The sequence below is a fragment of the Pongo abelii genome, chromosome 10, assembly GCF_028885655.2.
Source record: "Pongo abelii isolate AG06213 chromosome 10, NHGRI_mPonAbe1-v2.0_pri, whole genome shotgun sequence".
In the NCBI taxonomy this organism is placed as follows: domain Eukaryota; kingdom Metazoa; phylum Chordata; class Mammalia; order Primates; family Hominidae; genus Pongo; species Pongo abelii.
Genome location: NC_071995.2, coordinates 60,065,002 through 60,081,201, shown reverse-complemented (window position 1 = coordinate 60,081,201; position 16,200 = coordinate 60,065,002). Strand labels below are relative to the sequence as shown.

At 36.9% G+C, this 16,200-nt stretch overlaps 1 protein-coding gene and 1 pseudogene across 4 annotated transcripts in view; both read left to right on the top strand.

Moving 5' to 3' along the window:
- Positions 1-16,200, top strand: part of TAFA2 (TAFA chemokine like family member 2) — a 585,401-nt gene that overhangs the window by 257,177 nt on the left and 312,024 nt on the right. The window contains exon 3 of one of the 4 annotated variants that reach the window (XM_054526474.2): positions 12,646-12,773. The gene's annotated coding sequence lies outside the window, so the exon portion shown is untranslated. 4 annotated transcript variants of the gene reach the window in all.
- On the top strand, positions 14,203-14,898 carry LOC100456523 (small ribosomal subunit protein uS3-like; annotated as a pseudogene).

Here is a 16,200-nt window from a genome sequence, read left to right as displayed (position 1 = left end):
TTAATAATTTCCATCTACAATTTATTCTCACCCTCTCCCTAATAAGCATATTAGAATTCTGACAATTCATCAGCAAAGGTTTTATTTAGCAATTGCTATGTAGAGTACTACTACCAGGTCGAATGGTGAACACAGATGCACAAGAAGCCCTAAAGTCTAACTTCAGATAAATGAATGGACAATGGGGAAGTACATAACTAGTGGCCCTGTTCCCACTTCTATTGAGGTAATTCAGAACATTTTGGGAACGGCTGACCTACCAACCTGCTTTCTCTTCTGTAGGCTTAGAGAGCATTTATTTATCTGGCAGCTGCAGCATTTTGCTCTTTTAATTAACCTCCTCTTGTCCTACCCAGATAGCTTTAAAAATCAATCACTTTCTAAAAATATTCAATGTTTTCTTATTGCTGGCAGAATAAAGGTCAAATTTATTAATATCACCTATAAGGCTATATAGTAGTGGTTCTTAATCAGGTATGATTTTGTCCTTAAGGGGACTTTTGGCAAAGCCTGGAGGCATGTTTGGTTCTCACAACTGACCCCTAGCGTCAATAGCACTGAAGTTCAGAAATCTTGCCCTAGAGGATCTGGCCCCTGCCTGCTTCACCAGGCTTGTCTTTGGCTGTTTTTCCATTGCACTCGCCACTCCGGGCACACTAGCTTCCTTTCAGTTCTTTGAAAAGCCTGTGTGGGTTTTTTTTTTAAATTCTTTTTATTTTAGGGCTTTTGTATTTGTGGCTCTCCCTATATCAACCCTCTTCCCACTTCTTTCATTTGCTGAGTAGGAACTTCAGAGCTCAGCGAATAGCACTCCTCAAAGCAGCCTTCCATACTTCTCCCACTGAGTTAGATTGCTTTCTCCTTAGAGCGCTATGTATGCCTGTCCTTGGACATTATTAACAATTCTAATGAAATAATTTATTGTGTCACTGGTTGTTCGTATCTTATCTTTCCCATTAGAATACAATTTTCAGGAAGGCAGGGCCTATTCACTGTGGTTCCCTCAGTGGGCCAACACAATTCTTTGTGCTTGGTAGTCACTCAATAAATAGCTCTTCAATGAATCAGTCATCAAGTAAGATAATGTATCTTACAGTGATTTACAAAGAATTAGACCCATCAACTATTTTTGACATGTAGAGGGGTGACCTCCCTCCTTTAAATTGATAAGGCATTTATTTGTAAACCAATATTTGGTATTAATCATATATAGTTCTATGCAGTAGTTGTAGGTAAAACAGTATATGTCATGGCTTTTTGGATGTGGTTATTTTGATACAACAATATAATGTCACTCTGTTTTCAAATCACTATCTCTTGCTCTCTCACCCCTTTCACCTCAATTACATATAACTCAATTTCTACTGTATTTTTACATTGTTTGATTTTTAAAAATTTAATGAGCATTGCTTCTATATTAAGAAAGATGACTAAAAATTTAAAATTATATTGATGCTGAACTGGATTCTAAGATTGTATCATTGAATTTCCCAAACTATAATTTTACAGGAGTTTAATAGTATTAATATAATACATACATATTATTGACTATGGAGAAATCTGTGAAAAATTAAATTGAAGATTAATGATGTAATTTGGAGTTGAGAATAAGGGATCATTTTGTGATCCAAACATCCTGCTTGGCTCTCTGTCTAATATATACTCAGTCAAATATAGTTAGCATAATTAGGCAGCCAACACAAAGCAGAGGTGTTTGTCCTCTGGATTTTTCAAATAGAAAATAGACTGAATATCCTTATTAAATTGATTAATCTATTTATTACCCAAAACAAATTAGAATGAACATTACAGCTAAAGAGAGTAATAGGAAAATTTAAATTACAGGTCATTATGTTTGAGTAATTTTATAGAGAATGGCTGAATCATTGGCCCTTTCCGAGGTAGGTAAAGTCTAATAAACATTTGACTCCTATTCATATGGTTTATCTGCCAGGTGGTACCTGACCTTCATCCTGTCCCTTACAGTGTGGGTTTGGCAAAGGGGGCTGGGCTCAAGGTGACAATATCTGCTGACATTGCTTGGTAATATAAAACACACGTGGTCTGTGTTTAGTTGTCCTGGAGTCAAAATGCATCAAATCGCCGCTCATCATGTCATGTACCCATTATATCCATTTATGTGTTAACTGGATGTGATGATCTCTAAATACATGCATTATGTGTTCCACTCTTTTTCCCCCAACCTCTTTCTCTCTTATGCATATTATTCAGTTAATGCTTTTTGAATAAATAGATTAGGTTGAACCACATGAAATTGCCGAGATTCAGCCATTTTTGACGTACAAAAAATGCATTTTCATGTGGTTCAGCTTAAAATAAATACAAACTTTGTATTCATTTTTTTATAAAAGTAATATTCTAATAGTGAAACAAAGTTGAAATAGTTCTATATGTACTTGGAGTAGGTACATAATGGTTCAAATAGATTTTTATAGGCTAACCAGAGAACATAGCTGTAATTTAAACCAGTGATTCTGTAGGGAAAGGCATCTCAGGCTAAACACTCATATATGAGTGTTTGGTATATAACATATTTATGGGTTGGTGACATACATCATGACACCTTGAAGAATTTTCTTCATATTGTGATAGAATAATTAATAGAAATTGATTTTCTAGTCATTTGATCTTAGACTAGCAATTAGGGATGGATAGAGAATTAGGTGATAATGTCAGTGTTGTTGGAAACTCTGCTCTCTTCTTGAGGCATTAACTCTCACTGGTGAAAGAAAATCTTTGTCTAGGGAGCAGAGTCTTTGGGATCTGATCAAATGTAGGAAAAATGTGCAGAATTACAAAAAGCAAACCTCCTTCCTAAGGGCCGATGTAGTCTGTGTCAGTGGTCTGCATTGAATGAAGGTCATTTTTAGTCATTATCTATTTCCTAATATTAGGGTTTTGGGAATTCCTTAGTTCATGGACATTTGACCCTCAGGAATATATGCATGTTCATGACAAAGCCCCATAATGTGAGTGGGCATATGATGGTGTTTCATAAGGTGACACAGGAAGGGTAATATTTCTGCCAAAGGGTGATGTAACCCACAATAATTCCAGCCTTTGAAAAGCAAGGGTAACAGCTTGAGTGTCGTTCTGCTCCCTGGACAGGGTGGAATAACTTCCCAGGTGCTAGTCTGGCATGGCTGTGTGAGTAGGCTGGCAGTTCATGTACGTGTTTCCATGCAGGGCAGATCCTTAGCTGGGGGAGAGGAAGAGGTTGTGGTTTGGATCATAAATTTTTATTTACTCTTGGAATTCCCTGAGGGTAGAATAATAATAGTAATAAAATCCATGAAAAACGTGAATCATTGCTGAGGGGGAGGATATTCTTAGGTGAGAATGCTGTTTCCTTTTCTGATTTTAGTTTTTTAAGATAAGTAGAAAAATATGGGAAGCTTCACATACTCTTCTGTTTCTGTTTGTCTGATTCATATACGGTAAGAGAAGCTAACAACACTCTCGATGCCCATAAATATAAGTAGCTCCAAGCAGGTCTGCTGTTTTTGCCTTGTTTAAAAAGGAGCCACAGATTTTTTTTTATTAATGCATCAAGAAGTCTTACATGAGGGTTGTTTCTGGAAAAAAAATGTATTCCTATGGAACTTAAACAAAGAAATCAGACAGATACTGACATGATTACCAATGCTTTTCATGCTGGGGGTCTTGAAGCTGTGAACACTTCATATTAGTCTGAGTAGGAATAATACCAACATTATTATTATAGATACAATTATTAGTACAAACATAATGTTTTTTATTCCTTATAACATTTCACATATATTTGATTTGCAAAACAGTCCTCAGAACTCTTGTCAGAGATATTGGCAAAGTTTGTTTACATCCTAGTGTGCATGCCAATCAATTACAAGATGTATTACTGGATTCCAGCAGAGAAATTTTGGGTTGAATGAAATTGAGAAAGGTCATATTACTTAAATGGAGTCCTTTCCTGTACCCTTTCTCAGGTGTGTTTTTCCTCCTCATAGCTATATCCTCCTGCTCCATATTTTAAACATTATGTTATTGTTAAAATTGCCAAGAGAGATGTTTGCAATTCATCGTTCACCATGGTCTCTTGGACTTACACGTGCTATACTTTTCCAGGTTGGTATTGTGCCATCAATAACTGCTTTTTAAGTGCACTTTTCAGCCACATTTTCAATGTTATTTAAGTTATAAACCATGTTTCCCCAGTCTGATGATAGGAGGCAAGCAGGGCCTTGTTAAAATCTTTGCTAATGTTAAGAAGAAATAACGTTTTACAATATTTCTCGTAATATAGTAGCTAAATTTTCTTATCAGATAAACTAAATTGGTTTGGAAAAGTCATCCTGAAAATATTAGACTACTCTAAAACATAATTAAGACTAACAATAAAGTAGGCCACCATAAATATTCAAATTATGCTTCAAATGTTACAACATATATATTAACAGAGGTGGCACTGTTCTGGAACATGGAGGTCGTAGGGTTTTTGTTGAAAGGGAGGAATTCGTAGTGTAGTTGACTACTATACTTGTGATCTCCAAGTTCTCAAAGTGTGTATGTACAGGTAAATGTCATTCTTCATACTTTTCTTTGACTTTGTCTGCCTTCAAGAGCCTCCTTGGCCCTACACCCTAAAACAGACAACTCAGCTCTTACTGTATTAGGGTTCTTTAGAGGGACAGAACTAATAGGATGTGTGTGTGTGTGTGTGTGTGTGTGTGTGTGTGTGTATATATATATAAATAAAGGGGAGTTTATTAAGTATTAACTCACATGATCACAGGGTCCCACAATAGGCCATCTGCAGGCTGAGGAGCAAGGAGAGCCAGTCTGAGTCCCAAAAACTGAAGAACTTGGAGTCTTATGTTCCAGGGCAGGAAGCATCCAGCATGGGAGAAAGATGTAGGCTGGGAGGCTAGGCCAGTCTCTCTTTTCACATTTTTCTGCCTGCTTTATATTCTGTCTGCAGTAGTAGTTGCTTAGATGGTGACCACCCAGATTAAGGATGGATCTGCCTTTCCCAGCCCATTGACTCAGATGTTAATCTCCTTTGGGAACACCCTCACAGACACACCCAAGATCAATACTTTGCATCCTTCAATCCAATCAAATTAACACTCAGTATTAAACATCACACAGTCCATGACTCCTTTACCATGGAGCTTTAGGTACAGTCCAGAGTTATCATGGTCATTCTCTCTTTAATAAGTAAAAATGGAAATAATAATAGTACCTACCATATAAGGGTTGTAGTGAGGAGCTGATGTGCCCGAGATTAAGGCCACACCTCCTCTATAACTTCTGCCTGCATCATTAAGGGTGAAGAGGAAGCTCCAGAAACCCATTACTCCTACTTCTGAAACCCAAAGCCTTACCTTTACCATTTGCTTTGAATTTATTGAGACAAATTTCATTGTGTCCTTAACCTCAAGTCAGTAACAACAACAACAACAAACCTCTGTTTCCCAGGTCCCACTGCATCATGTTCCATTCTCTCTATACTTTCTAGAGTCCATGGACCATTTTCAGCAAAGTCTTCTATAGTTTCAGATTTTTCTCGAAATATTCCTTTCACCTTCTTGCTCTGACAACTGGCTCTCCCTAAGGTTGCTGCTTTCACTGCAAGCCTGGCAAGAGGTGGCTATTTTTTCCTCTTATAACCATACTTCATATCACTAGGCTTGGGAGTAGAATAGATGTCTTCCTTGTTTGTCATTGTGGTTTTCAGATCATGATCTTGCCTTTCTCTTAAACTCCCTTACACTACTTTTGTTTCTTTTGCCTACCCAACCCTTGGGTCCTCTCTCCTCTTTACCCAGCAATCTTCTCTTGTGGCTTATTCTGTTTCTCCCATATTAACATTATCTCAATTTGGGGCCATTTAAATATGTATATAGGTGATCCTTCTTACACACTCCCAGTTCCTAGGATTCCACTTCTCCATGACCTTATCTTCCAACCTCAGTTAATTGCTTCCTCACTCATACCCAGACCTTATCAGTAATGGCAACCCCATCTTCATCTCAGTTTCAGGCATTCTACTGTGACCGCTGTCTTTGGGTCCCCAAGGATGCCAGTGTGTCTTTGATCCTTTCTGAGCTTTTCCTCCTCAGCAGTGGCTGATAAGAAGTTAGATTCTGTGCCTTTACATTCCTAAAATACACTTGGGTGACTTCATGGAAGAGGTAGTTGTGATTATTCCTTATTTACATGAGGAGCCAGATGAGACCTCAATGGGAGGTAAATGCAGCTCTGAAAGCAGTGCCCTGTGTTAATTCTAAGATCATTTTTCTTTCAGACATTGCTGTGGTAATGTTGCTATCCTTATCTTGACTCTCTAGAAACTTCTCTAGAGTCCTGCATGGTGTGTGTGTGTGTCTGTGTGTGTGTGAGAGAGAGAGAGATAGGCAGACATTTAATGTGGTTCTTCCATGTGGGCATGATCATGAGGGCTGGAGTCAACTATCCTCACCTGGGTTCATTGTTATTCTAGGGAGACCTTGACCTGTACTTAACTAATGAGGTGATGGTGATATAGAAGTATGGGGTGATTGCACTTTCCTTTGCCTTTATGATCCAAGTAATCCATGTTTTGGCTTTTTAAAAAAAGTAATTGTTTATAATGTCATTATGTCATGTTCTGCCATATTTTCTGATACTTAGCTATCTTATCACATCAGTTTAAGTTCCTCAGGCATGGGACATGGAAACTGTATACTGTGCTGTTTACTAGGGTTGGCAGCTCTGCAAGCAGACAACCTGCTAATTATTAGCTATGCGACCTTAGATGAGTTTGTTAACTTTTCAGAAACATAATTTTCTTATAAATAAAATGGTTCTGATAACACCTCCCTAACAAGCATAATATTGGTGTTAAAAAGATAACATGTAGGTAAATCTGTCCAGCACATCAGACACATGCTAGGTGTTTCACAATTAGTGGTTTTCTTCTTTCCGTCAAGTGAAACCCTGCTTCCACTGGGAGCTTCCCTTACAGATTATAAATCCTAACTGAATGCTTTGAGATAGCTTGCCTGATTTCATTTAGAATCAAAACAAAAGGATTTTTAAAACCAGTTAGTGAAAGTTAAAATGTCACCCAATTTTTAATTAAAAAATTAAATATGGTGAGAACATTTTCCATTTTTAGTATTTAACATATTATTCAGTTAAAAAATCTCCTTATAAATTTTCTAATGCATATCTATTAGTTACATATTAAATACATGTATTTTAGCCTATACTTGAAAAAGTGAAAATAATTATGCTGTGGTAGCATACAGATAGTAAATGGCAGATATTCCTATATTAGATGTGAAAGAGGGTTGAAGAGAAGCAAACAGGAACTGGGAAGTAGTTTGGACTATAGTTTGTCCTTTTGGGTGGTTGTACTGACTGTTATGGCAGATGTCTCTTTTTCTGACTGATAAAGTTGATTTTACTCACATTTATTCCTGGCTTCTACCTCGCAACAGGTGGCCAGTCAGACTGCATTTGACTCTGCAATTGCTGGCTGTCAGTAGCTTTGAGAGCCTTCTGCTATGATTAAAGCAATAGTTTAGAGGAAACTTAGGATAGTTATTTGAGTTTGTACAATTTGTGTGAACTTACTTATAAGCTAAGATGGATTCTGGTGACTCTCACAATGCTTTTCTTTTGTTCTGTGTTGTTATGTTTGACCATGCACAACTCTAGAATTAGCCATGTGTAGTAAGCATTCAATAGCTGAGAGTTGAGAATTATTTCATACGTTTCTCTGCCTTGAGGCTTAGAGAAAAGAGTTCTTTCTCCAAGGCTTACTGGCTTCCTCTCCTGCAGACAGAGAGAAGTGCAAAGGATAAAGATGAGAGGAGGAAGTGGGAACTCACTGTGAAGGAGCCAAGAACTGTCTTTCTGTCACGGGTCTAGCTAGTTCTTGAGTCTAGGTACTAGTCTAGATAGACCAGGTCATTGATCCTAGCTCAGCTTACCACAGGAGAGGGCCAGACTAAATCCATAGAAAACAAGTTTTCACACTTGCCTTTGGATACATTCCTTGAGAACTTGATATAGTACTAGGTTATTAGAGAGGTATTTTGAGAATTTTCTCTTACAACAAAAACACAAGAGGCATTGTCTTCTTCTAACCATAATGTGGCCCCATGAAAATTGAACCCAACCAGTCTGACACTGGAGCCTACCTCTATAGCAGATGAGTTCGGAAGCCAAGACCTAGACTGGAGATTCAAAGTCCTTCAACATAGAAAACGAAGGCTAGTTGGATAACATGGAACCAGGGTATTAGCCAACTGCATCTTAGAAATCTGGAGCTAATCTTGTGGTTCCCTGAAGGATTTGGTAGAGCAGAAGCAGCAAAACATGGCAATTAAACTAGTGAATTTTACAGGCAGATACCTGGATAAAGTCTCTGCTTTACTATTTTCTACCTATGAAAAATTGGGCAAATTAATGAATCCTTGTGTACTTTAGTTTCTCATCTCTAAAAGGGAAATATAATCTGCTGCGCTGAAGATTTAGAATAAAAAAATACACTTTGAACAGAGGCTGGCATATGGCAAAGTGCCACAAAGGAGGTTCTGCTGAAGGAAGAGGGTACAACTTACTCTGTGGATCGTAGGACAACTTTGATGTTCTGTGCAAGAAAAAAATCATTAGACTTTTTGGATTCTATTGTGAAAGGTGCTACACAAATATTAATATTATCAATCACATCATTAGCACACGAAAAAACTAGGAATGTTTTTTGCTTTGTTTGTTGCAACAAATTTCACCTTCTTAGAAAATTTTAAATTTTATGATTTCTTTTGAGAATCATTTAATCTTCTCTAGTAGGTTTTCTTTCCGCAACTCCACTTTCCCGTGATCAATACTCCAGTTTATTAATTTGTTTGATTGTGAATATTATGTTCTTAGTTATTTTCCTTTTTCTAGGGCTATGTCAAAGGGCTCTATGCTGCATGTTAATTCTTTATCTTGCAATCACACAAGTGCAGTTCAAAATAGTAACTTACATGCAAATCCTTGGTCCAGCGTAGAACATTTTCATTTACATATTTTAAATTAGTTTGCTTTCAGTTAAATGACTTTGTCTAATTTTATACTTATAAATATGTGGCAGATGTTATTTAGCTAAATTTAAAAATTAGGAATAATTATTGTAGAAATAGTGCTTTTATATATGCCATTCTGTGACCCATGGGAGAGTCATTATTCAAAAAGAGAAGAGAATTCCCTGGGGAAAAAAACGTCTTCGAGCTACTGATTTTTAAAGAAAAGACCCTCAAATTATTATGAAATCAAATAAGTTAGGCCTATAATTTCAAGCTGCGTTCTGATTTATCTCATGCTGTTTAATATTGCCGCATAAGTGACACCAGCATGGTCAAGAGTTTAAATGCAAATTTACAATTCTAAATGCTTTCTTTTGTTGAAGCCATTTTGTTTAAACTCCAAATCCCCAAAATATTTATCATAATTTTGAGTATTTTTAGAAATGGAAACCTTTGCTAAAAATAGAAGATACAAAGAATAAACCAAATAATAGCATTATTCAGCAAATTCAAAACATAGACTGTCTCCCAGGCTCTGCAAACCAAAACAAAGCTGGACAGAATGAGCACTGTCTGCCAGCTGATAGAGGAATCAGAGCTGTTTGTGAGAAAAACAAGGAAGTGTACATCATGAAAGATCAAGTTGAGCTGGAGTTGGAAAGAGAATCAGACCAAGAAGCAGATCTTCTTGTTCTAGTGATGAGAGATGTTTCCAGGTTTTGCCAAGAACCTGGAAGTTTAGAAGTTTGTATCAGCAAGAAAAAAGCAAATCCATCACGGGTTTGCCCTGTTGTGTCTTGTGGGGAAGCCAAGCAGGGGCGCTTCAAGGGCAAACCTCAAAGGAACTTATGTTTTTCTTTCTGTCTTCTTTATGTGACTTCTTTGACTGGATATCTATTCAGGTAAATCTCTGAAACAAGTGAGGAATGGAAACCACACCAGTGGAACACCTTAGCAACCTTTCCATTTCAACATTAGTGTATCGGAGGGTTAGAGAAAGACAATAAACTCATTTTAATTAATCCTTTTCATGGTTAATGTTTTATGTTCATCTAAACAGGATGACGTGAAAGCTCTTCCAATTATATTTTAAGTAGGCTTCTTTTTACCCTTGGAATTTAAATTATTAACGAACCTCATTGATTGGGTTCCTGCATGTACTGAAATATATATGGTATAAAAAATGAACAGGGTTGGTTGTTTGCCATGTTAATGTGTATTACCAGTTAATTTCGTCTTGACTACTTCTTTATTTTGGGTTCCTCTGCAGTACATATGGTAGGTGCTCAATATTTTTATTAAATATGTTTTTTCCTTAGGTAAAAACTCTAGTGTGCCTTGTAATTAAGATGGGGCAAGCAATTTGCAAAAATCAGAGCTAGAATACAAAATTTGAATTGTTCTAATTTTTCTTGTAAAACATCTTTTTCATTATTACATGCCTTTAAAATGCAAGGCTTATTCTCTACTAAGTGTTACACAAAGCAAGTTAAAACAAATTTTATTATTTTTACAATAGCAATTGTAAAACAATAGCCATCCAATGTTCTGGCTAAATTTTACCCACTCTGCTTAAATATGGATGATAGATTTCATGCAGAAACTGTTTCATTTAAGTACAAACAGTCCATAATATTTAAAAAGTCTATTTCATACTGAGAGAAGGCTGTCAAAGATTAGCTTTTCATTAGAAATCAGAATTTTTTCTCTTTTAAAAAGTGTTTCATTTATTTATTTGCTTATTTTTTAATTTTTAAAATTTCAACATATATTTTTGATTTGGGAGTACATGTGCAGTTTTGTTACCTGGGTAGATTGTATGATGCTAAGGTTTGGGGTATGGTTGATCCCGTCACCCAGGTACTGAGCATAGTACCCAATAGTTAGTGTTTCAGCCCTTGTTTCCCTCTCTCCCTCCCTCCTCTAGTAGTACCCAGTTTCTATTGTTGCCATCTTTATGTCCATGAATACCCAATGTTTAGCTCCCACTTGTAAGTGAAAACATGCATTATTTGGTTTTCTGTTCCTGTGTTAATTTGCTTAGGATATTGGCCTATAGCTGCACCCATGTTGCTGCAAAGGACATTATTTCATTTTTTAATGGCTGCATGTATTCCACGGTGTGTATGTACTACAGGTTCTTAGCCAATCCACCATTGATAGGCAACATGTCTTTGCTATTGTGAATAGTGCTGTGATGAACATTTGAGTATATGTGTGTTTTTGGTGGAATGATTTACTTTCTTTTGGATACAGAGAAATATACAGAGAAATAGGGTTGCTGGGTTGAATTGTAGTTCTGTTTTAAGTTCTTTGAGAAATCAAACTACTTTCCACAATGGCTGAATTAATTTACATATCCACCAGTAGTATATGAGTGTTCTCTTTTCTCTGCAGCCTTGCCAGCATTCTTTTTCTTTACTTTCTAATAGTCATTCTGACTGGTGTGAGATGGTGTCTCACTCTGGTTTTGATTTACATTTCTGTGATGATTAGTGGTGTTGAGCATTTTTCATATGTTTGTTATTTGCTTGAATGTCTTCTTTTGAGAAGTGTCTGTTCATGTCTTTTGCTCATTTTTTTAATGGGGTTATTTGGGTTTTGCTTGTTCAATTGTTTGAGTTTCTTATAGATTCTGGATATTAGATCTTTGTTGGATGTATAGTTTGCACATATTTTCTCCCATTATGAAGGTTGTTTACTCTGTTGATGGTTTCTTATACTGTGCAGAAGCTCTTTAGCTTAATTAGCACTGACTTGTCAATTTTTGTTTTTGTTGCAATTGTTTTTGAAGACTTAGTCATAAATTCTTTCCCAAGGCCAGTGTCCAAATTGATGTTTTCTAAGTTTTATTCTAGGTTTCTTAATAGTTTAAGATCCAAAATGATTTCTCATATGGGACATTAACTTTGTCTAACTGCGAAGCAAAACCAATCTGCAGAGATTGTGCTGTAACCAACCAATAGGCATTTTGGACATTATCACCAAATCATTTTAGAAGAAAGTATGAACAGTGGGACCTATATCTCTATCCAGGCAACTATTCATCTAACTTTCCATGAGAGTTCATTTTCTATTAATATACTACAGTCAGGTTACTTATGCTGTGGATTTTGGGGAACTCTATTTCCAATAGCATATATCAAGAATACACAGAAAATGAAAGAGAATGAATGCTGAGATCATGGAGCTGTTTACTGACTTTCCTGAATACCAGATTTTGTTGGGATGAGAGGGGAAAGAAATCTGCCTGATGTAGAAAATATCTCCAAATAGGAAGCATGCAAGAGAAATAGGAACAAAGAGTGTTTTCAAGCAGTAGAGGTAGGGCAACTGATTCCAATATTGAAAAACTTGCAATTAAATCAGATACAAAAAGAATCTTTCAAAGTTATCTAAACTTTTGACTTTTCACAATCTTAACAAATGCCTATTTAACTCTCCTATAAGTCTTCTAATAACATAACTGAGGATAAAGATGATGTGCAGAAGAAAAACATTTAATGAGAGAAAATTATATGTGGGAAGTTTTTGGGGGAGATTTGTGTTTTTTTCTGTACCTAATTTTTCTCCTTCCATTTGACAGCAGGTCAAGTTCAGACTGTAAGGAGTAGATGCAGTAGTGAAGCTATCCATCTCAGGTGAATTGAAAAAGTACAGAACTACAAAATGCCATCATTCCCTCTCTGTGTTGATTTCTGGTGAAGCTCAGAGGTATGTTGCTGCTGTTGGAAATTTAGAGGAAATTCCAGATACAGTTCAGTATCTTTTTAGTTACAAAATCATGATTTTAAGCTCATGGTTCATAAGTCTTGGTTTGTGAACCTTGTACTTTGTGCAGTGCTCCAGTAAAATGGCAAATTCTTTGTTTTATCTGATTTTATCTAATTTTCCAATAAAGTTACTCAGCCTGTAAAGCATAGTATATCCTATATCCTAGATGCATATATGATTATTAAATTTAGATCTGAACTCAAAAGAAAGTTTATCTAACACAAAAAATATTTAGATGTATAAAAAATTTCCTGCACCTTTCATAGCATAAATCAAGGCAAATGCCACATATCACAGAGGGAGGTCCACCTCTTGTCCACACAGTAGCTGTTCACCCTCCCCTCACTAAGCCCCTTTCCCTCCACTTCCAACCTAGTTACTCCAGGTAACAATCCATTGTTATTTCATTCATTTTACTATTGGAAAACAGGCCGAAATACCAATCCTTGGCTCTCTATGAACCGGTAATTTCTGTCTTTCTTGGCTTCATTTTCATCACTAATGCTCATTGATTCTTTGTCTCTCACTGTCTTTTTCTCTCTCTCACCAGAACATCAACTCACAAAACTGCTTAGTAGGTATATATTTTAATAAGAATTTCAAATATTAGATGTATCCAACAGTATAATCCTGGGTGAAGGGGGAAACAGTGACAGTGGTTCAGGTTTGAGATTGCTGGTATGGTTGCTCCCCTCATTCAGCCATGGGAACCCCTGGGAATGAGAACTACTTGCTGGTATACACTCATATCTTCCCAGCATAGTTACTGGCACATGATGGACACTCAGTCAATAATCGGAGTGGATAAACGAGTGATTATATAACTATCTATCTTGCTTGACGAAGGGAGTTAAAGTTTATGCTACAACTGTTCAGTACATTTGCCTAACAGCAGACAAGAATATGTGATTTGAGCACTAGAAATGTTTTCATCCAGAAAAGGGTTAAATCTAATTACATTATTTTATGTACCCAGTTCGACAAGAATTACTTGCTCTGATTATATCAGTGAGGATTGAATGAATTAATACACTGAAGCACTTAGCAAGTTCCTGACGCATGGTAACACTCAAAAAGTACTAGCTATTATTGTTATTATTATTATTTTATTAAGAGAGAAAAAGTGAATGATTGCCTGACAGGAATGATAATTAATTCTTCTTAGAGGAAATAATCCTTGCATCCCAGTGTTGTGTTTGCTATGGAAGAAAATGGCATTAAATATAATTATATACATTTATTCTAGGATCAACATTTTAAAATATAAAACTGATCATGTCATAGACCTTCTCAAAACCCATCAAAGGCTTGCCGTTGCCTTCAGTATGAAATTGCCTTCATCACTTGGTCTCTAAATTTTATCTAATCCAGTTTTAGAAGCCTTTCCTTTATGCCAACCAGGACAGAAATCATTATCTCAGCCACCAGAACACAGAATGTTCTTGGTGAGAAGGGCTGGCGGATTCGGGAACTGACTGCTGTAGTTCAGAAGAGGTTTGGCTTTCCAGAGGGCAGTGTAGAGCTTTATGCTGACAAGGTGGCCGCTAGGGGTCTGTGCCATTGCCCAGGCAGAGTCTCTGCACTACAAGCTCCTAGGAGGGCTTGCTGTGAGGAGGGCCTGCCATGGTGTGTCGCAATTCATCATGGAGAGTGGGGCCAAAGGCTGTGAGGTCATGGTGTCTGGGAAACTCCGAGGACAGAGGACTAAATCCATGAAGTTTGTGGATGGCCTGATGATCCACAGCGGAGACCATGTTAACTACCACATTGACACTGCCGTGTGCCATGTGTTGCTCAGACAGGGTGTGCTGGGCATCAAAGTGAAGATCATGCTGCCTTGGGACCCAACTGGTAAGATTGGCCCTAAGAAGCCCCTGCCTGACCATGTGAGCATCGTGGAATCCAAAGATGAGATACTGCACACCACCCCATCTCAGAACAGAAGGGTGGGAAGCCAGAGCCGCCTGCCATGACCCAGCCAGTCCCCACAGCGTAACAGGGTCTCCTTGGCAGCTGTATTCTGGAGTCTGGATGTCGTTCTGTAAAGATCTTTAATAAAATATTGTACAAAGACAAAAAAAAAAAGAATGATACAGTGGACTTTGGGGACTTGGGGGAAAGGGTGGGAGGGGGTGAGGGATAAAAGACTACAAATTGGGTATAGTATATACTGCTCAGGTGATGGGTACACCAAAATCTCACAAATCGCCACTAAAGAACTTACTCATGTAACCAAACACCATCTGTTCCTCAAAAACTTTGAAAATAAAAACAATAAAAAAAAGAAGCCTTTCCTTATTTAGAATCCTTTCCCACAATTTGGGCTATGTGTCCCAAGCATCTGCTAATCAAATATTATGAGATTACTTGTACCGTAGTGCTTATCATACTGAATTGTATAGATCTGCTTCTCTGTTCATCTCCATAATTAGACCTCTTGTTTTCCCAGTATTTATTATAGAAATTAGCAGCCTTTTTCTGTTTTAGTAAGTGTTCTAGGATTTGAAGACCATACTGTCTCTATTGCAACTACTTATCTCTGCTACCATATCACAAAAGTGGCCATGGACAATAGGCAAAGGAGTGAATATAACTGAGTTCAAATAAAACTTTATTAGGGGCACTAAAATTTAAATTTTATATAAACGTGTCATGAAATATTATTCTTACTTTGATTGTTTCATTCATTTAAAAATGTAAAAACTATTTTCAGTTTGTGGGCCGTATAAAACCAGGCTACAGAAAAATTTTGGCCATTGTGATATTTGCCAATCCTGGCAGAGAAATGGTGCTCAATCAGTACATTTCAGTAAATGAGAAGTGAGTAAAGGGGTGTTTTCAATGAAATCATTTTCAAACACAAAGAGAAAACTTAAATGAGCAGCTCTTGCCTGTAGTATAGAGTAAACTCCTTAGCATGAAATAGAATAGTCTTTACAGTTTGGTTTGTAGGTAGATAATTTTCACCTTCATCCTTTTTATCTGACTCCCTGTCCATATCCTAGTGTCATCTGTGCTGCAACTCATTGACACAACTAATTGACATTCTCTGAAAACACCATGCCCATGTCTACCTTTGGGCTTTGTGTCTTACATTTTTCTTTACTTGGAATGTTCTTTCATTCTTTTTAAGTTTTCTTAGTGAGCTATTATTTGTACCCTGATATTCAGCTCAAAACTACCTCTTTTGGAAGTGTAGGGTCGCCATTTTTTCCAGGTAGAAATGAAAGGATGGGGGCTATAATGAGGGCATATTCCCTCTGTGTTTCTGTGGGGCATTGGTATAATAATACTAGTGTGGCAGTTTTCATGTTGTATTTTAATTTTTGTCTTTCTTGTGTTTCTCCTTCTTACTATGTTCTGAAGT